The sequence below is a fragment of the Lissotriton helveticus genome, chromosome 3_2, assembly GCF_964261635.1.
Source record: "Lissotriton helveticus chromosome 3_2, aLisHel1.1, whole genome shotgun sequence".
Taxonomy (NCBI): Eukaryota; Metazoa; Chordata; class Amphibia; order Caudata; family Salamandridae; genus Lissotriton; species Lissotriton helveticus.
Genome location: NC_136062.1, coordinates 212,671,019 through 212,693,406, shown reverse-complemented (window position 1 = coordinate 212,693,406; position 22,388 = coordinate 212,671,019). Strand labels below are relative to the sequence as shown.

Genomic DNA, 22,388 nt, shown 5'->3' with positions numbered 1-22,388 from the left:
TAAGACTATTCAAAGGTTTCAAGCAACTTGGTCCATAGAAAACTATGAGGTTCTTTAATTTCGACTCCATCTTACATTCGCCGCCATTTTGTGTTGCCTTTACACAGGCTGCTCGATGAACGAAGTGTCTCTGCCCTTTGGACTGCAACGTGTCAAAAAAAGACCTCCGTCCTTGTTTTTAAACCAATCTCAGACACCAGCCGGCCTAACTAATCCTTGTCTGGACTACCAAATCCCAGTATCAACTATCTGTTAGCCTTTAGTATTCTTCTCTCGCCATATCTTATCTTATGGCCTTCGCTATTCTCTCCCTGTGTTTTCCTATTTTACAACATTTCTTTTGAAGCATACAGACATGTCCTGCCATTGCAACACTGAACCATGGGTACCAGTATTGATTAACTTTGGGGGCTGGATAACACACCACATGTAAGCAGAGAGCATTCTGGTTGCACAACACCTTGTTTTCAAACTCTTCTGATTGGCTAAAACTTTGTGCATTGGGTGTATGTTTGTACAGATGTATTTTGGCTATAAAAGCTTGTGAGCCACGGAGTAAAGTGGCAGTCTCCTGAGAACCTACTTGGTGTACTTATTTATTTATATAGAAGTTTTCTATAGCGCTAACAAGACCAGAAGGTATCAGAGCGCTTCACAGTAGTGGGCATGAAAAAGAGAACAACATGAAACAAACCCAATAAAAGCAATCGGCGACAGACAATTTGGAAAGAAGAAAAGTTCGGACAGCAGGGCTTCTCAGTACTGGATTCAACAATACCGCATGGATTCTGAGACGTGTACTTCTTGGACAACTGTGCTTAGCTGCAGCTAATTAACTTGGTTTTCTACGCCAACAGAGTATTCCGTGTCTCTGTGCAACAAGGCAGGTGAACTCGAAGATTTCAGGCGTGCCCTGTGCCGCCAGGCCCAAAGGCCCGGTTCTTCAATTGGCAGTCCAACGTGGGGCGGCTTCAGAGGTAGCGGTTGAGCCCAAGGATCGTGAGGAGCCCCGCAGGAAAATTCCAGAGGAGGCGCCCCCACACCAGCGACCCCTGTATGTCGAAAAGTGGACCGATGGTCTTTTGAAGTGTGGCTTCTCCTTTCCAACGGCTGCTGGTGACTGCTGCCCTGACTGCCGCCCTGCCTTGGTCCCTTTTGGTGATGACTGGTATTGCGAGACGTTAGACGGACCTCTGTTGCCGTGAGAAGACATTTGGTTAAGTACTGACGGGTAGCTCCCACTTCTTGGTTTTTGGGTTCTTATATTCGACAATTGCAATTTTCGAAGCCAAGGGGTGAGTACGTTTGTGCTGTTTTGATTAGCCCCTTGTTGTTTGTAGGAAGCCAGTGAAGTCATGATGCCTGGTTTCAGTAAGTTTCAAAAATGGTGTTGTTTTTGTTGCGATATGGACTCCCGACTGGAGGACTCTTTTCCAATTCCTCCGGCTGGAACTCCTATTTATGAGCTTTACTCTAAACATGGTGTAGGCCCCATCACCTTTGTGGGTCCACTATACGAAGAAAGATGGTATTTTACAGTGGCCACATAATGGTAGTTTTGAGCCTGATATTTTAGACAATTTAGAAGCTACTCTGTTTAAACGAAAAGCCCGGCCGGCTATGTTTGACTCTTTTCGCCTTTGGCGCAAGGAAGCCAAACAGAAAGAAATTAAACAGGCAAAAAGAGATAGGAAAGAAAGAGGCATGACTGTTATACAGGCTGCCCAACAGTTTAAAGATAATGAAATAGATCATGCGATAGAGATCTCAGATAGGCAACATCACATGGCGATTGATAAATGTTACCCGGTGCTGCCAACTTCTTCCCCAAATCCCGATGCTGATCTTGAGAAGGATTCTTTAATGTCTCACTTGTTAAGATCGCCCCTGCCCTATGTACAAGGTGCTAATTCACCCCCGCTTTTGTTACCCGTCCAGCAACCTGTTATTCTCCCACCAGCTCCAGCTCCTGCACCTCCACCACAGCCCTTTGTGGCACTACCACTCCCGCCATTTCCTTTGCCTCCAGCTCCCTTGCTTCCAGCTCCTCTGCCTCCGACTTCTTTGCCTCAGTCTCCTTTGCCCTCGACCTCTGTTCTACCTGTTGCCTCTTCTCCTGCTCCGTCTCATACCATATCTCCTGTTTTTCTGCCAACTTCCCCTTCTGTCCATCAGCAGATGGTTGAGACTGTTTCTAGTCTCTTTTCTCCTCTCTTTGGGTCAGTAAGTCTGACTCCTGTTCTTCCCCGTAGTCAGAACCGGAGTTTACTTCCTGATTCCCAAGATTGAGATGAGTTAGCTCTCCTTGCTCGCAGATGGATCATGCAGGGTCCCGAGTATACCGTGCAAGATATCATGGAAACGTTTGAGCAGTGGGATGCCCCTACACAGAGATTTGTTTTTGACGCCATGGGTGGCATTTTAGGTCAGGAATGGGAGGCTACGGGATTGGGTTTAGCTCCCAAGGGTTTGCTGGATATTAGGACTGATTTTGGTAAAGGAATTATTGTGGGTCCTGAGTATGAGAATGCTGTACGGACACATCACTTTCAGATCAATGTTCTTTTTCCGGTCTTTGTCTGAACCTGATACTTCTGTTAGGCGCAAACTGATACACTACCCTATGCAAAAGGTTCCCCCAGTGTGGAGAGAAGCGGTTGCAGCCCAGGATGGTAATCAGCCTATACCAGCTCACTTCCAACGTATATGGGTACATGTACCATGGAAGAGATCTGAGGTGCTGGCCCTTAAACAGTCCTTACCTGACCCCCGTAAAAACCCTGCTGGTTACTACAAAGAATTATCTCAGACTGTTGATGCTTGTATTATGAATTTGGCTGACATAGATATGTTTATGGGAAATGTTGTCCCACAACCATTGTGGGCTAGGATTCAGAAAGAGGACCACGCCCAAGAATTAGGAGGTGATTGGAATGCTATACTGGCTGCTGATAGACTCCAAGTGGGTGGTGTTAAACCTGATAATTTAGTTGCAGAACTTCCTGGTAGAATCAATCAATCAATCAATCAAAGCATTTGTATAGCGCACTACTCACCCGGAGGGTCTTAAGGCGCTTAGGGGAGGGGGGTCCGCTACTGCTCGAACAGCCAGGTCTGAGCTGCTTCCTGAAGGCGAGGTGGTCCTGGGTCAGGCGGAGGTGGGTCGGGAGGGAGTTCCAAGTCTTGGCGGCGAGGTAGGAGAAGGACCTTCCCCCTGTGGTGGCTCTTCGGATGCGGGGGACGGCGGCGAGGGCGTGGCCGGTCGATCGAAGCTGGCGTTTGGGAGCGTAGAAGTTGAGGCGGCTGTTGAGGTATCCTGGGCCTTGGTTGTGCAAGGCTTTGTGTGCGTGGGTGAGGAGACGGAAGGTGATTCTCTTGTTGACCGGGAGCCAGTGCAGGTCTCTCGGGTGTCCGGAGATGTGGCTGCGACGGGGGATGTCCAGGATGAGTCGTGCTGAGGCGTTCTGGATCCGCTGGAGTCTCTTCTGGAGTTTGGCAGTGGTTCCGGCGTAGAGGGAGTTGCCGTAGTCCAGTCGGCTGGTGACGAGGGCCTGGGTGACCGTCTTCCTGGTCTCGGTGGGGATCCACCGGAAGATCTTGCGTAGCATGCGTAGGATGTTGAAGCACGACGAGGAGACGACGTTGACTTGTCTGGTCATGGAGAGGGAGGAGTCCAGGATGAAGCCCAGGTTGCGTGCGTGGTCTGTTGGTTTGGGTGCGCTGCCTAGGGCGGGGGGCCACCAGGAGTCGTCCCAGGCGGAGGGTGAGGATCCCAGGATGAGGACTTCCGTCTTGTCTGAGTTCAGTTTCAGGCGGCTGTTCTTCATCCATTCGGCTACCTCTTTCATCCCTTCGTGTAGGTTGGCTCTGGCGGGGGCGGGGTCGTTGGTGAGGGAGAGGATCAGCTGGGTGTCATCGGCGTAGGAGATGATGTTGAGGTTGTGCTGGCGTGCGATGGCTGCGAGGGGACTCATGTAGACGTTGAAGAGGGTTGGGCTGAGCGAGGAGCCTTGAGGGACGCCGCAGATGACTTCGGTGGCTTCTGATCTGAACGGGGAAGGCGGACTCTCTGTGTCCTTCCGGCGAGGAAGGAGGTGATCCACTCCAGTGCCTTCTCCTGGATCCCGACGTTGCTGAGGCGCTGTACTAGGGTACGGTGGCAGACAGTGTCGAAGGCCGCAGAGAGGTCTAGGAGGATGAGGGCCGCTGTTTCTCCGTTGTCGAGCAGGGCTCGGATGTCATCGGTTGCTGCGATCAGGGCGGTCTCGGTGCTATGGTTGGCCCGGGAGCCAGACTGCGAGAGGTCGAGGGATCCGTTCGTCTCGAGGAAGGCGGCCAGAAGAATAATCACCTTAATGAAAACTATGCTGCCCGCTCTGCGAGTTAATTGGGATAAGTTAGCTGCCTGTAAGCAGAAGAAGGATGAGAGTGTCTCCAACTTCTTTACTCGTTTTGAGGAAACGTTTCTTGATCACAGTGGTCAAGATATGAGCACAGAGGGGGGACAGCGATTGTTCGTAGACAAATTCGTATTTAATTTGCTTCCCAAACTCTCTAATAAATTAAAGGATTCCGAAAGTTCATGGGCTGTTTCTACTTAAGCCCAGATATTGGCTACTGCCCAATATTACGAAAAAAGGGATAAGGAGGAGAAGGACAAATTGGATAAAAAGACTAAAGATTTAAAGATGAAGATTCTTTTGCAACAGGCTTATTCTCCTCGTCCTGCTCAGCGCCAGTTTCAGCCGACTCCCCAGTTTCAGAAGGTGTTTCAGAAACCTGAGCCCTTTGTTCCACGGCCTCCACTGGGTCCTAATCAATGTGCCTATTGTAAGGAAGAAGGTCACTTCAAGAATAATTGCCCGATTTTATTGCAGCGTTCTTGTGGTACGCCTGGGCCGCGAGGCCGAGGTGTCTTCCAGTCAACACCTAGGGGGAGGGGGCGAAGTACAATGTCCCAGGATCAATGTTCCTTTCCGCCTCAAAATTTCATGAATTATTTTGATCAGCAAAATACTCAGTCTGCCCATTATTATAATGACGATTATTATATGGAGGATGAGAATCAGGATTTTAACTCTAGCTAGGACAGCCGTAGACAAAGCGAGGGAGTCATTTCAGTTCCAGTGGACCAAAATGGGCCTTATGTTGATGTCGTTGCGCTTGGTGTGTCAGAGCCATTTCTCTTAGATACTGGTGCAACAAAGAGTTCTATCATCCACTCTAAACTCCCTGGGGCACCTTTGTCTGGCTTAACAAATGTTTCTGTAGGATTTTCTGGCGCCTCAGTTCGTAACCCAGTTTCTTGTCCTTTGCCTCTCTCCATTGGTCCTTATGATTTGGAGGCTCCGCTTATTTTAACAACTGGTTGTGGTGAGAATTTGTTGGGTTTGGATTTGTTAAAAAGACTGTATGCGACCCTGCATTATTCTCCTTCTGGTGTACATCTTACTTTCAGGGGCGGTGGGTGACATTTGAAAGTGGTGAGGCGCAAGTGATTTGCATACAGCACCGTAGCGAGCGAGCGCAGCGAGCGACCCCGAACCCCAAAAGGGAGGTTTGGGGGGATAACCCCCCCAAGAAAATTTTGAAAAAAAGAAGAAAAATCATGCATTTTCAAGCAAATTTGAGAAACCAGGAAGGTTAATAAAGCAATTGTGAAAGTGCAGTTATTACATTAATAGATGGCATAACATAGGTAGCTGCTTATTCAGTATAACCACAGAGCTTCATACATTCCGTCCTATTACGCTGCTGAATTCAGACTATGAGACTTTCATGAAAATCTCAGCTCTAAGAGTAGCAGAAGTTGCACAGCAGTTGGGAAACAGCCTTTACAAATTCAGAAACAACTGCATGGAGCAAGGAATAGCAAAGCCAGACAGGGAGGGTGGTGAACACAGACACCAGTAGGAGGATTTAGCCACCACCTCCTCCAACATAGTCAATCACTGGGCAATAAGTTAATCAGGGCCATCATGCCAACCACTATCCAGTAAGACTACTCTCCTCAAGAGAACAAGAAACTCCACTAAATTCCAAATCAACAGAGAACAGCAAAGACGGCAGCATTCACAATAGACGCTGAGGCCATAGTTATGGTGGGAATGTGCCATGAAGGGTCTAGTCTTAGGCCTGCACAAAGACCATAAATCATGTATATCAAACCGTCCATTGTTTGTCCTACATGCAAACTATAAGCCACATATGTGAAATGATCAAGTCTTTGGACTGCACATGGTCCTGAAGTCACATGTATGATAGGTCCAGTCTGAGACCTGCAGACTGACTACAAGTGACAGATATGAAAAGGTCCAATCTGAGACCCACACATTGAGCATAAGTCACACAAATAAAAAGGTTTTACTCCTTTACTGGTACTGACCACAGGCCACGTGTATGAGCTTTTCCAGTAACAGATCTGCACACTTGCAACACATTACATCTATCAAAACATCCAGTCCTAGAACAGTACCCTGACCACAAGACATATTTATGAAAGTGTACATTGCTTGACTGTGAACTGATCACAGGTCACACATATAAAAAGGTTTAAACCTTGACCTGCATACTGACCAGAGTCTACGTATAAGAAGGACATCCTGTGTTATGCATGCACACTCTCTACTGTATACTGTCTGACTAATACACACAATGCAACGATGGTATGAAATGTTAGCTTTGAGGTCACAGAAACCATGTGAGGGTGTAAGCAGCTGCAAACTAGAAGGTAGAAGGCCTGCTTTGGTAAATGCAGAAGCACATTGTTCATCCAGCACTGCACTGAGATGGATAAGAAAGGAGGAGCAAACAGTGCTGGTAAAATTCTGCCTTATAAAGATCTTTGCCAGGAAGACAGATGGTTTAAATTAATATGGGAATTAGAAGTTAGCAAAATAACACATTAGACACTCAATCGTATGAAAGGTTATCAATGCGAAAACATGTGTAAGTGGTATTAAAAAACTATATTCTCTGTACTAATTTATGAAACCTACATCTTAGTGTAGTTTCCTGTTCTGAGGGTAAAGTCAATTTGGATATGTACGTGTGGTGCAGCGTGAGGGGGTGGGTGGGGGGCGCACAGAGGCAGTTGCCCTGGCGGCTTACGTAAAATTCTTAGGGGCATTTTTAGAGGCGCAAATTTTTTAACGAAAAGTGAAAGAATACTTGCCCTGCTCCTGGCGCTGGCAACCAACCCACGCTATTCCGCTGTGTAATTGACATTCAATTCCACATATTTAAAATGTAATATTAGAACTGAAAGACCCTGCAGTGAAAGTGAAGGTGCTGCTGCTGCATTGTGGCGGGACATTACGCTCTCCTGCTGCTCCGAATGAGACTGGATTTAAAACGGTGTCTCCTATACAGATTACATACATTCTACATGCATGTATCAGCCCTTGCCCAAAGGTTAAAACCATAACAAATCTCATTGTTGTGGAATTCATTATTTTAGTTTCCGCAGAATAGATTCTGGACACTGACTTGACCCTTCCAAGTGCTTTGTAAACTGATAAAAGTGGTTTATGTTTTTAAATAACATGAAGCATTTACAATGCAAGTGGGCCAGTTTTCTCTTGTGTACCATGCGCTCTTTACCCCTCCACAGTTGTCTTAAACCTACATACAATCACTATTAGGTTTTACATTATCACTAAATACAATTGCATCAATTCTTGTTTACCATCTTCCAGGGAGGCTGGCCTACAGTGCATCGAGCAGTGCCAGAAGGACTGGTCTCAAAAATCAGTATGCAGACGTGTTTTCTGTTTTGAGGGCCCATTTTATGGTCTGGTGGGCCAACGTTTGCTATGGATTTCCCTGATATTACCACAAACACTCCCTACAGCAAGCACAAATACCACAAGAAGAGCAAAAGCATAGCGTGAATGGAGACCGATAGGACACCAGACAGGCAAAATCAGCAAAGTCTACAGGCCAGGCTGGCAGGTGGCAGCTGAGGGTGGGAGAAGTCTGTGGGCAGTTTTAAGTTAATACCACCCGGGACCGTCCGTAAGCCAGACCCACTTACCGGAGGTCAGCTGAGCTCACTCACTCACTGTAGTGCGGCTGCGGCGTCGTGACTCTCACTCATGTCACGTGCCGCCATCGGGCTGTGCTGTGGGGCTGGGCCTGGGCTTCTAAAGGTCTCGCTGGGGCTTCTAAGGTCTACCATGGGAATGTGCTCCCTCAGGAGAGTGGTCTGGTGGACTGTTCATGAAGGCTGAACCTGCTTCCCCAGAACCAAATTCGGCAGCTCTGGCGTAGTGCCACATCCCCCAATGAACACCATACTATCCCACTGAGACACCCACACTGCCTTCAGCTACAACCCAGTAGTGCCCGGCTATATATACCTGGATGCGGCTCAATTCAAATTATGCACAGGAGTGATATGTTGCTTGGAAAAAAAAGTACCTTCCTGGAAAAAGCAAACCCTCATATGGATGCAAGATTAAGTAAAGCATGTGAAATGTAAGTAGAACAACATGGCTACCTTAAATCTTTTAAACTCATTATCCAGAAATCAAGAGTGTTTTTTACTGAAACTTTAAGCACCACTACAGATCCCTGGAGGGACCAGTATCACGGTCCATTGCTTATATCCTATGAACCGTGAGCAGTATGGTTTAAAAAGACTACATTCCTAAACACAGAGCTGTGGTACGCATTTTATAAACTAAAATAAGGAAAAAAGCGGATAAGGATCACATTAATCGGTTTCCACTCCACCCATCTACCAGGTATTGCAGTACCTCCAGGAATGGTGCACCTCATCACCAAGGGAAAACAATGCTGTTCAAAGAAAGAGGAGAAAACAAAAAGCAGTGCTTCGCTGGCAAACTCTGTAAAGTCGCACTACTGTGTTTGGGCGTTAATAAAACGAATCTGGCCACTTTGTGAACGCTTAGTGGGGCTACGCCCCTACGCCCCAATGGACGCACCGCTGCTGGCATTTAGTCTCTCTGGCAGAGGTCTATCAAGTCTCTAACCAAGTTTGTAGTAGCAACACAGGGTCCCATGGCAGTGGGATCTCGACAGCAACGGGATCCACAAGGCAGCATTCCTTTCAGGAGAAGCCCAGTGGCCAGCAGCACAGCACGTCGCTTGGAGGGTCGTGGCAGGAGCAGAGGCTTCCGACATTGTGCCCTTTTCTGAGCAGCACCTGCAGATCGTGGCTCACTCCGACAATCAGCTGTGTACTTGATCACAATGTAGCTCATTCCAACAACTAGTTGGAGCTTCTTCTTGAGCGCCACAGCCATACGCCTGCCGCAGCCAATTCGGGTATCAGGCACTATCTACAGGATACTGTGTCTGGAGGTGACAACCTACATTTTTCAAGAGGCGTCAGAGGGCATATCTCAGGTCATTGAATCTTCCAGACTGGCCCCAAAGTAACAACACAATTGGCAGTGCCATGGTCAGGCAGTCTACTTGTGGGGAATGGATCACTGACATAATATCGACAACACAAATATCGAGATACACAAATATCGAGTCAAAAATATCGATTGACAAAATATCGACTCCCTATCTTCAAACAGGTAAGTACCAAAATATCGGCTCCAAAATATCGACTTACAAAAATATAGACTGTCAAAATATCGATTTTTTAAATGTCTTAAAATTAAGTTAAAACTAATATAGTAATAAATATATTTAATATAAACTTAGAAATAATTAATAAAAAAATGTAATTTTAATAAATAATTTATATAATTAAAAAATTATATCACCAAAAATTACACACATATATATATATATATATATATATATATATATATATATATATATATATATATATATATAAATAAACATATTATTAAATAAACATATATAACATTTTAGAAAATGTTTAAAATTTATTGTTACAACTATAGTGAGTTCAACATTAGCAAAAGTGTTGGATAGCGTAGAGGTAAAATTAACTATTCCCACTCCAGTGGGTGCAACAGTAGGGAAAGCGCTGGATAGCGTAGGGGTTAAAATTACTATTCCCACTCCAGGGATGTATGACGTTACAACGCATACTTTTACAACGCCTACCATTACAACAAAACTTTTACAACGCAAAAACTTTTACAACGCATACATTTACAACGCAAGAATTTACAACGCATATACCTTTACAACGCATACCATTACAACGTAAGTATTGGTAAGTATATAATATTTTTTTTAATATAAATTAATAAAAAATATTATAATACAATTTAATTTTATTTAATTTTATTAAATAAATTTAATTTAAATGTAATTTTACTTTATTTTTACAAAGTACCCCTGTACCCCAAAAACCCAAAAATGACCCTGAACCCTAAAAATACCCCTTTACCCATAAACTGAAAACTGACCCTGAACCCTAAAAATACCCCTTTACCCGAAAACTGACCCTGAACCCTAAAAATACCCCTTTACCCCAAAAACTGAAAACTGACCCTGAACCCTAAAAATACCCCTTTACCCAAAAACTGAAAACTGACCCTGAACCCTAAAAATACCCCTTTACCCCAAAAACTGAAAACTGACCCTGAACCCTAAAAATACCCCTTTACCCCAAAAACTGAAAACTGACCCTGAACCCTAAAAATACCCCTTTACCCCAAAAACTGAAAACTGACCCTGAACCCTAAAAATACCCCTTTACCCCAAAAACTGAAAACTGACCCCAAAAACTGAAAACTGACCCTGAACCCTAAAAATACCCCTTTACCCAAAAACTGAAAACTGACCCTGAACCCTAAAAATACCCCTTTACCCAAAAACTGAAAACTGACCCTGAACCCTAAAAATACCCCTTTACCCCAAAAACTGAAAACTGACCCTGATCCCTAAAAATACCCCTTTACCCCAAAAACTGAAAACTGACCCTGAACCCTAAAAATACCCTTTACCCAAAAACTGAAAACTGACCCTGAACCCTAAAAATACCCCTTTACCCAAAAACTGAAAACTGACCCTGAACCCTAAAAATACCCCTTTACCCCAGAAACTGAAAACTGACCCTGAACCCTAAAAATACACCTTTACCCAAAAACTGAAAACTGACCCTGAACCCTAAAAATACCCCTTTACCCAAAATCCCAAACATAACCTTTTAAAAATAATTATATACTTACTAATACTTACATTGTAATGGTATGCGTTGTAAAGGTATCTGCGTTTTAAAAACATGCTTTGTAAATGTATGCGTTGTAAAAGTTTTTGCGATTTAAAAGTTTTGTTGTAATGGTAGTGCATAGTAAAAGTAGCGTTGTAAACGTTGCATACCCACTCCAGTGGGTGCAACAGTAGGGAAAGTGTTGGATAGCGTAAGGGTTAAAATTACTATTCCAACTTCAGAGAGTGCAATAGTAGGGAAAGTAAATACTTCACAAATAGATATAAATAACATAAATAATAATACCAATTACAAATAATTAAAATATTTAAAAAGTGTATAAAAATAATAAAATATTTATTTATAAATACAAAATAAAATAATTTAATAATAAAAATTGCCTACTCATACTAATTAATTACCTATTAACAATAAATTAATTTACAATTTAAAAATTAATAAATTAATTTTAATTACCAATTATATTTTAATTAATTACCTATTAAAAATTAATAAACAATTAATTCAAAATACATACCAAAAATTTAAATGACATTTAATTAATGAGAATTAAATTATTTCCCACCCTATTCCCCTATAAACCCACAACCCGCTACAGAAATTAAATGAATGAAATTAACATATTTATCAATTAATTAAAATTATTTACCAATCATATTTTTATTAATTACCAATTATTATTTAATTAACAATGTATTCCAAATAAATAAGAATAAATAAATTAACTTATTTAATTAATTATAATTAAATAACTTCCCACCCTATTCCCCTATAAACCCACAACCCGCAACAGAAAATAAATTACTAAAATTAAAATATTTATCAATTAATCGATTATAATTAATTACCAATTATATTTTAATTAATTACCAATTAATAATTAATTAACAATTAATTCTAAATAAATATCAATAAATAAATTAACATATTTAATAAATTACAATTAAATTACTTCCCACCCTATTCCCCTATAAACCCACAACCCGCTACAGAAAATAAATTACTAAAATTAAAATATTTATCAATTAATCAATTATAATTAATTACCAATTATATTTTAATTAATTACCGATTAATAATTAATTAACAATTAATTCTAAATAAATATCAATACATAAATTAACATATTTAATTAATTAGAATTAAATTACTTCCCACCCTATTCCCCTATAAACCCACAACCCGCTACAGACTTATATTACACAAAAAATAAAAATTATTATTAACTTACCTTAAATTCGATATTTTTGTTGTCTATATTATGTCTAGTCGATATTATGTCCATATTATATTTTTGAGTCGATATTATGTCCATTCTATTCGATATTAATTTTCTCTAGTCGATATTTTTGTTGTCTATATTATGTCTAGTCGATATTAGGTCCATTCTATATTTTTGAGTCGATATTCTGTCCAGTCGAAATAAAAGACTCGATATTATGACTGCACACCGTGGGGAATATGTCAGCATGCGCTTATTTCTGCTTCACGTGCGACCACATGCCTGTCACTGGAATTCACTAATACGGTATACTGTACCCACCATGCTGCCTGCATGAAACCTGCGAGAGAGACGGTTACACCGTCACTAGAAGGGTGTTCTTGGTGTTCCCCTCCAGGTTCAGCACCTATCAATGTTGAAAGACCAGGCCTTGGACAATAGGTGCACACAGGATTGGTGTGTGGGATGATCAAAAAGCAGCAGCGGTTTCTTCATTCGGGCGTTGCCCCCAAGCACTGTGGGCTAAACATGTAAAATAAAATGATTTCATTGCCATTTTATTTTTCACTATGGATCGCCCAAGCCAGGAAAAAAAGGGGGCTGGTGTCATCTGCTGCGAATTGGCATCAGAAAACTAGAGCAGTGACTGACTGGGAGCTCCGAAGCATGCATGTCAGATTGGCATGTCACAATGTCTTAGGTCGGCCAAACTATCATGCACACTTTTATTTCTCCATCGCAGTTGTGCTGCACAGCTCTGTTGGAGAAAAGTCACAGGCTCCCTGTGTCCAAGCGAGCATCAGGCCAGCCCGCACAGGCCAATCCAGGCGCTTCTCTCAGGCAAGCATGACAGCAGCGGTTGGATTGGGTGGGGAGCCTGTGATGAAGTCCATTGACTGCCGCGAGGTCGGAGGAGAGCTGGAGAAGAGCAGCGAGGCAGCGTTAGCGCAGGTAAGTCTTTTGTTTTTGGACTCCCCTAAACCCTCGGCTGGCCCTCCACTTTAGGTTGGTGGTGGCTGTCCCCACCAAAATGCCAGGATCACAGATATGATTGGGTACAGAGGGCAGGCTCTACATTATGCAGGAGACATTCCCTTCCCATGTCAACATGTAACACTTTATTTTGGCTCTAAGAGTGCACAGCTGCATCTCCCGATCTAAAATGAGTCATGTTCATTAAGAGCTACACAAACTGCTTTTTGGGGTCATTCTGAAAGAGGGGCTCACATCTCATCGCCTACCGCCAGAGTGCTTTTGGAGAAAAACTTGTGTATGGACCCAGCTTGAGCCTTTGGGCGAAAAAATTATTACTGAAATTACCGGAACAGAGAAACACTTTGAATGACTGGTTGAGAAGCGTGGAAATCAGTAAAACGTCGTTCAAGCCGCTGTTGCTACACAACAGTATTGATAAGGTTGCTTCCAAGAGAGGTGTTCTCCTGACAACCAGGGTATTCCCTGGGCAGGTGGTTGGGGGAGGGGGCGTTGCTTACTGTAACTGAAAATTACAGTATTCGTTGGGACAACTCTTCAAGTATAACCCTGATCATCAGAACCTTACAAAATTATGATGCTGTGGTGAAGAGTTCCATAAACACCTCTCCATTGAAACGTATCTGACAGGGTAGATTTTGAGCTGCTAAAAAAGGTAGGAAAGTGCATTCCAGGTTACGTGTTTATCCTCGGAAGGTCGGGGCATACGGACGGGTGACTGGCACTACGGGAAGCTCCCAAGACTAGTGAATGGTACACATGGGTTTAGTTTGGATATATAAAGTGGCAAAAACGAAACTGTGTAAATCCAGCCTCGACATCCTGTCTTATTACCGGTGTTCGTGTACTTAAGGAGTCCCTCTTCACCTCCGTCATCCTGACGTCGTTTGGAATAAAATACTAGTTGAACTGGGTTAGTTCGAAGGATGGAAAACTTGACTGCTTTCTTTTTGCCACTCGCCCAGCCTCACTTCCTTGTTGTCTAGCATGAGGTTTCCTACACGTTTTTCTGATGTAATGAAGGTGACGTGTTCAATAATCCAATATCTGGAATTGGACCTATATACACCACCCACAGCCTGAATAAACACCAAACCCGACACCGTTTAGGAGGGACACTGTGTGTTCTCGAAACCCCCCTCCCCCAAAAAATGTTTTATGTTCTCACCGAGTCCATCTTTCTCCATCCTGAAATTCAAATACAACAAACGAACAAAAACCACCACCATTATCCACCATTTGCTGCAGAATCCTGGCTCCATGATTCTAGATGTTTTTATACGGAAATATACATGATGCTCTACTTTACAGACTGTACAACAGGCATCACAACAAAAGTTGTTCTTTCTTTTTTGGATCCATTTCACCAGGGATCGAAGCACCGTTTCAGCGAGTGAGACAGAAAGAGACGGGGCAGCTGACAACGGCAGATGAGGAAAAGTGGACATTTCAAAACTTTATGAATTCTACCTTAATACACTGGCACATGAAGAACCTCCACAACAGAAGCAGGCTGCACAACCAGTTCTTTCCTTGCCGCTCCTGAGACGCTACACGAATGAAACTTAACTACTGAAAAAGTGACAACGACGTCACGGCGCGCACACATCCCGAATGGCCAATCACTGCATGGCTTCACATGCTGTGATTGGCCATGATATGCAGTCAGTGCTGAGGCAGTGTGCCACCCACCACCAGCCAATCCTGGCTAGGGGGGCACACTGCCTACTCGCCCTCTGGTGCCTTTGAAACCCCGGGCCCGGCTAGCGCAGCAACCCCCCCCCCCCCCCCGCCCCTTCGGTCCCTCTGTGTCAGCCTTGTAGCGCATGCGTCGGCTAGGTGCCACCCTAAAATCCTCATGCGCAGAGACAGTGTCTCTGCGCATGTACTGCTGCTGGCCTTCTGCAGACTCAGGCCGTCACTCAAGCTGGGCTGGCCAGCCCCACCCCCTAAGCATCTGTTTTTTTTCCCGGACTGAAGCGCAGCGCTGCAGGGCTTTCCTGTGTAATTATTTAATTGAGGTGCTGGCTGCTCTTGTCACGGTGCGTCCAGGGCTTAGTGGGGCTACGCCCCTACGCCCCAATGGACGCACCGCTGCTGCTTACTTTAGGTAAGAGATTGACCTCCCCGACATATTTGTCTAGAGACCAACTCCCTTCCGAATTACGTTCCCTGCCTGCTACTCTTTGGGCTGCAGGCCCCAATGATGTTGGTCTCTTGCAGATTCCACCCTATGTTGTCATCCTCAAGTCTAATGTTAGGTTACCTCGCATTCCTCTGTACAGAATTTCGAGTGATGGTCAGAGAGCACTGATGGCTATCATTTATGATTTGGTTGAGAAAGGTGTGGTTGAAGAGACTAGAGGAAATGTGTGCAATAGACCTGTTTTGCCTGTCCTTAAACGTACTGACTCTTCCCAGCCACCTGTTTATCGTTTAGTGATCGGTCTCCGGGAGGTCAACAAGATTGTTGTACCCCAGTTTCCTGTTGTCCCAGATATCACTGCTTTATTGACAATGATACCTGCTTCGGCAGCCTGGTTTTCGGTCATTGACCTTAAGAATGCTTTCTTTAGCATTCCCATTGCTGAGGAAAGTAGGGATATTTTTGGTTTCTCTTTGGGAGGCCGCAGTTTCCGGTTCAAGCGTGCACCTCAAGGCTATTGTGAAAGTCCCTCCATTTATAGTCAGGCTTTGAAAACTCAGCTCGATGCTTTCACTTTGCCTCCAGGTGCCACCCTTATTCAGTACGTAGATGATCTGTTGGTTGCTGCTGATTCTGAGGACGTTTATAAACAAGTTACTGTTTCACTGTTGCATCACTTGTCTGACCTTCATCGTAAGGTTTCGCCCTCTAAATTACAATATTGTCGCCAAGAGGTTACCTACTTAGGTCATCTCTTGTCGAAGGAGGGACGGCGATTGACCCCAGAAAGAATCCAAGCAATTGCACAAATGTCTGTACCATGCACACAGAGAGAGGTGCGTGCCTTTTTGGGCATTACCTCTTACTGCAGACAATGGATTCCGAATTTTTCTTTGTTAGTGAAACCTTTGTTGGCACTTACCCTTAAAGATACACCCCAACCTCTCCCTTGGACAGAGGAATGCCAGAAAAGTTTTACTGATTTGTGTACTTCCTTGTGTTCTGCTCCTGTGTTTGGTACTCCGGATTACAGCAAACCTTTCACACTTTATGTACACGAGAGAGAAGGTTGCGCGTTGTCAGTTTTGACACAACAATTTGGTGACAAGCAACGCCTGTGTGCTTATTTTTCGGCTACGTTAGACCCTGTAGTTAAAGCATTACCTGGTTGTCTGAAAGCTAGAGCAGCAGCAGCAGTTTCTATTCGCCAATCTGCTGGATTGGTGCTAGACAATACGCTTATTGTCATGGTGCCACATTCAGTGGATACACTTCTAAACAGGACAAAAACTCAGCATCTTACGAGCGCACGTTTATCGGGGTATGAGCTGACGCTCTTGGCTAGTCACGTGCTCATCAAGCGATGTAATACCCTAAATCCAGCTACATTGTTACCGATCCCAGTAGAGAAAGACATTCAAGAGCAACATGATTGTTTTCTCCGTACAGAGGAGGAGACAAAAGGTAGGATTGATTTAAAAGATACGCCGCTCCTGGACCCGGATGGGATCCTATGGGTGGATGGTTCGTGTTTTGAGCTCCCCAATGGTGAAACGATTGCAGCCTATGCTGTTACCACTTTGCATACAATTGTGTAGACAGCACGCATTAGGCAGAATTATGCCCAAGCAGCTGAATTGATAGCTCTGACTAGAGCTTGTGTATTGGCTAAAGGGAAGAGAGTGAATGTGTTCACCGACAGCCAATATGCATTTGGGGTGGCCCACAGTTTTGGCCGCCTTTTGAGGGAAAGAGGATTCTTTACCTCACATGGTACTAAAATACAGCATGGTCAGTTAGTGAATGACCTTTTGGAATCACTTCCTTTACCCACTCAGATAGCAATTGTGAAGTGTAGTGCGCATAAGAGGATCACTGATGATGTGGGTGAAGGAAACGCTTTTGCAGATCAGATAGCGAAAGAGACAGCGAGAGATGTGACGAGTCATATGTATGTTGCTGGACCTGCTAGATGGGTCAGTCAAGGAGGAATGTGTGAACAAGCCGCGCACGCAATTTCCCACGCCCGGAGGCGCTTAAAATCGGACGCACTCCCGGTGGAGCGGGTGTCTCCTGCAACTAACTTGGGGCATTATCGAACATTTGGTCGTTGACAGCCTTACCGTGTCCCTGCACTGCAGCCCTCCCGCCGCCGCATTCCTGATCATCGCGGCCACCGTGAGGAGGACTGCAATCCCCAGGGGGCATAGCGGCACAAGCCGCGCATGCAATTTCCCACACCCGGAGGCGCTTAAAATCGGACGCACTCCCCGTGTCGCGGGACGCCGGGCTAAGCCCGGGCAAAGGGCGGGCCCTCTAAGGCCCTCACAGGCCAGAGGAGGTCGGGCTGGGCCCTCTCTCTGACATCGCCACTATCAGGGGTGAGCCATTACTATCAGCATTATTTTGACTTTCCTTATGGATTGATATTCTTGGTTGACAAGACTGTTTGTTCTAAACTGGGAATAAGATATCCTCTGAGATGGCTAAATCTTTATCTAAAGCAAACTCTGGGGGTGGAGGGTTGGGACTTTGGACGCTTTCCTGAAACGTGCAGAAACAGCTGTGGCCAAAGAAATTGAACTCGTTGAGAGAAGGCTATCGTTAGAACCACTCTGTCAAGTGCCTTTGCCTGTAGTAACCATAGAGCCCCCCCCCAGACACTAATGCTTCCCTTATCCGCCATATTACAAACGGGGCTGCTGTTGACGTTAGTCTGTCTATTGCCTCGAATTCATCTCATGTGTCTAGTTTAATAACCTCTCCCATAGTCACATGTACTAGGCAGTTACGGTCCACCTCAGTTATCAGCAATAATGATGCGCCAGGGAAAAGAAAGGCAAGTGACCCCCTTAAAAGTACTTGGCGAAAAGCTAAACAGCCCAGAACAGTAGAAATAAAGGTATTTTGTCTGGGAGGGGTAGACAGGATGGAAGTATCACAAAACCGACTATGGAAGATAGAAGGAAGGGAGGTCCAGAGTTAGGTAATCATGTAAATGACAAGACGGGGGACAATATGGGCCACTTTATTGCAATAATGGAAGGCTGAAAGCATTTCTTACCCCAATCTTATCTTTAGGCCTTCGCTATTCTCTCCCTGTGTTTTCCTATTTTACAACCTTTCTTTTGAAGCATACAGACATGTCCTGCCATTGCAACACTGAACCATGGGTACCAGTATTGATTAACTTTGGGGGCTGGATAACACACCACATGTAAGCAGAGAGCATTCTGGTTGCACAACACCTTGTTTTCAAACTCTTCTGATTGGCTAAAACTTTGTGCATTGGGTGTATGTTTGTACAGATGTATTTTGGCTGTAAAAGCTTGTGAGCCACGGAGTAAAGTGGCAGTCTCCTGAGAACCTACTTGGTGTACTTCTTGGACAACTGTGCTTAGCTGCAGCTAATAAACTTGGTTTTCTACGCCAACAGAGTATTCCGTGTCTCTGTGCAACAAGGCAGGTGAACTCGAAGATTTCAGGTGTGCCCTGCGCCGCCAGGCCCAAAGGCCCGGTTCTTCAACTGTGGATGTGTGATTTTACACCAGAGGACCTGTACCTGCTTCAAACTTCACAAGGCCAAAAAGCCACAGAGAGGAGAAGTGCCAGAAAGCACAGCAATGCATCAGCTCCTCAGTCTTGGGGAAGCGCTGTAACAGTTCTGCTGCATGCAGGAGAAGTGATGAGTCGAATCTGGACTGTACGGGGAAGTGAGGCATTGAAATCCAAGACGTTTCTGGTCTGTGGATGATGCGTGGAAAAACTTGGCACACAGGTACGATGCGTGACACACCGGAGAATGATGCAACACTTTACAAGGCTACGAGCCTTCTGGCGTTGGTGCTGGGGGTTGCGCGATGATGCTTTGTGTCATCTGGCATCGGTTCCGAGAGGCTGGCAGCTGCTAAGCGGGGCTTGACAAAGCTTCGCGTCATCCGGCATCAGTTCAGAGAGGCTTGCAGCTGTGCAGCGGGACTCAGTGAGGCTTTGCGTAGTCCAACATTGGTTCTGAGAGACTTTTCAAGGTTTCGCGATGCTTCACACTGTTTCTTGCAGAGATCAGCTGCAAAAACCATTTCTGAAGCCCTTTAATTTGGGGGAGCTACCTCAGGCAAGGGTAGGACTCACAGATAAAGTCCAGCAGCTTTGGGATACACCAAACCACTAGTCATAGAAACACTCAGAATAGTAGGGGCCAGGTGGTGCATAGAACCACTGAGAAGAGTAGGGGCCATGAGACTCATAGAGACATTCGGAAGAGCTGAGGCTTTGGGATACATCAAACTACTGAGAGGAGGCAGAGCCATGAAACTCATAGAAACATCAAAAAGTGTAGTGGCCAGGCAGTGCATAGTCCGATCAGGAGTGTAGGTGCCATGAGACTCTTAAAACCAGCAAAAGGAGATGCACAGAATCGATGACAAGTGCAGGGGCCATTAACAGGTTTGACTTTCTTTAATAATGCTCTTTAAGTACAATGATGGCACTCTGCTAAGCTGAACTTCTGGCTTGGTTTGTACGTTGTAGATATACCCAAACAAGGGAATCCAAAAACTTGACACCGTGAATCCACATGCACACAGCCATCCAACAATACAAGCCAGCAGGGACAGACTGGCCGTAGCGGGCAATGGGCGTTTCCCTGGTGGGCCGGAGGGGTAGGGACCGATTTTGTGGCCACAGGGGGCCGCCTTTCTTACACGTGTCGGTTTTGCAGCAGTGCTGCAAAATCGGCCCTCTGTAAGAAAAGCGGGAGCCGTGCTTAGCCGCTAACAACCCCCTCCTCTCCCGTTCCCAGGGCCGGTGGAGAAGCAACCTGCCAGGGCTGGTTGCTGTTCCCAGTCCGGCCCAGTAAGCCAGACACAACACTATGCACGTTGAACACAGCACCAATATGTCCTACTGGGGAATATCACATTGCTTTCAACAACATTTGACATCAAGACACACCATCAATCAATTAGAACTTTATTCGTCTGCCATAGAGCCATGAAAATACAGAATTGTTAGTAAAAGAAATAAAATACAGAATTCAGTCAATATTCATATACAATTTAACAAAATGAAGAATGACTCTTGATATACCTTTGAGGGACTTACAAAAACTAGGGGACCTGGGAAACTCCAAAGGCTTTGACAAATGGGATCGAATTGGCATTTCCCACATTAGGGACCTCTGGTGCAAAGAGGGCGTGAAGCCCTTTGACACCCTCCAGCGTCAGTATGCACTAGCAGATTAGGAGCGTTTTCGTTACCTGCAAGTCCGACACGCATTGCAAACACTGCTGCCCCGTGACTCCTCCCCACCAGATTTCTCCCCACTGGAGAACAGGCTACTGGATGGTCATTTATCTGAAAAAGCTATCTCCCTAACTTACCGAAAACTCATTAACATCATGGAGGACCCCCTGCAGTCTCCGCCTGGTGCAGCTAAAGATACTACACATAATTGACATAACAGGTCCCCAATTGACACACATGGGTGGCCCGGTGGATGGGTCTTGTAGAAGGGGATGCACCCAAATGGGCACGTTCATGCACATAATATGGCATTGCGAACCAATCCAGGAATATTGACTTAAAATACACCAAGTAATTAGCAAAACAATGGGAGTCGAAAATAAGCCAGAAGACCCTAGATTGCTCCTTAACATCTGGGAACCCACTGACCTCAACACATACACCACACAATGGGTCACACTCGGCTGCATGGACGCCAAGAGGAACATCGCACATCTCTGGGGGGCCTCGCATACTCCCCCGATCACCGACTGGGAACAAGACCTTGATTGGTGTATGCTACAGGAAAAGACAGTGTACATGGCCCGGGGCTGCCCCCGAAAATGACCCAAGATATGGGCCCCCTGGAACGAATACCATGGCAACATATGTACACCTCCCGATAATTCTGACTGTGATGATCCCCCTCCACGTGATCTCCAATGCATTATCCTACTGTATCTGTATGTATATTTGATTTCATTGTAATCCCTACTATTGACTTTTTGTGGAACTGTACCTGTATGTCGAGTCTGTTTAATAAAAAGATTTTTTTTTAAGTTGAAGAATAAAAATATGTAAGAAGAACCTACTTAATGTGCTATGTGCTTCTAAAACATTGCTACAGTACATAGTTCTGAGCTTCCGCCCATACAGATGGAGGACAGCAGCATTAGGTGCATTGAGAGTCTAGAACGTACAACAGCCCGTAAAAACAAACTTATGTAAAAGCACGTTTTATCATCGTGAAGTTCTTTTAAAACAAGCAATGACTGAGTGCAAATTGTCAGTTTTCTAGTCTTAATTAAAGGAATTAATAAACATTTTGGAGTATTTCTGATAAATAACACAAATGTAAAATGCAACGGCGACTGTTCAAAAGCATTATTACATGGGCATACAAGTGATCCTAAATTATTGCGGAAACCTAAGGGAAAGCAGAGTAGGTACTGTGTTGTGTTTTCCCAAAATGGAACATTAAAGAGCATTTCCATCTTGCTCTCCCTGCACATAGATGATTGCTAAGAGTGTTATCATGGTTCACTGACATGTCGAAATGGAAGTTTTTAGTGTTTCGGAGCTTTGACATTTTCCTGGGCACGAAGTAGCAGTGATGTTTAAACTTGCTTCCATCCCATTGTAGCACATATGTCAGTGTAGTAAATATCTGGGGAAGTTCAATAGCATCAAAAGATTTTTTTTACAAAGGATAACCATGGAATATAAAGGCCTTTATCACACACTAGGCAGTCTTTTATTATCTCTTGTTAATGACGCCTCCTCATTTTTCCAAATCGAAAGCCATATCAATGGGGGCAGATGTAAGCATGGTCAGCTCTATAGTTTGGCCCCAGCTCATTATGGCAGAAGAAATGTGAAGTAGAAAGTGGGACGGA

The 22,388-nt window shown here is 44.6% G+C and overlaps 1 protein-coding gene across 1 annotated transcript in view; it reads right to left on the bottom strand.

The window, feature by feature from the left end:
* The window catches only part of CCDC33 (coiled-coil domain containing 33), a 1,331,950-nt gene that overhangs the window by 1,019,795 nt on the left and 289,767 nt on the right, over nucleotides 1-22,388 (bottom strand). The window lies entirely within an intron of this gene.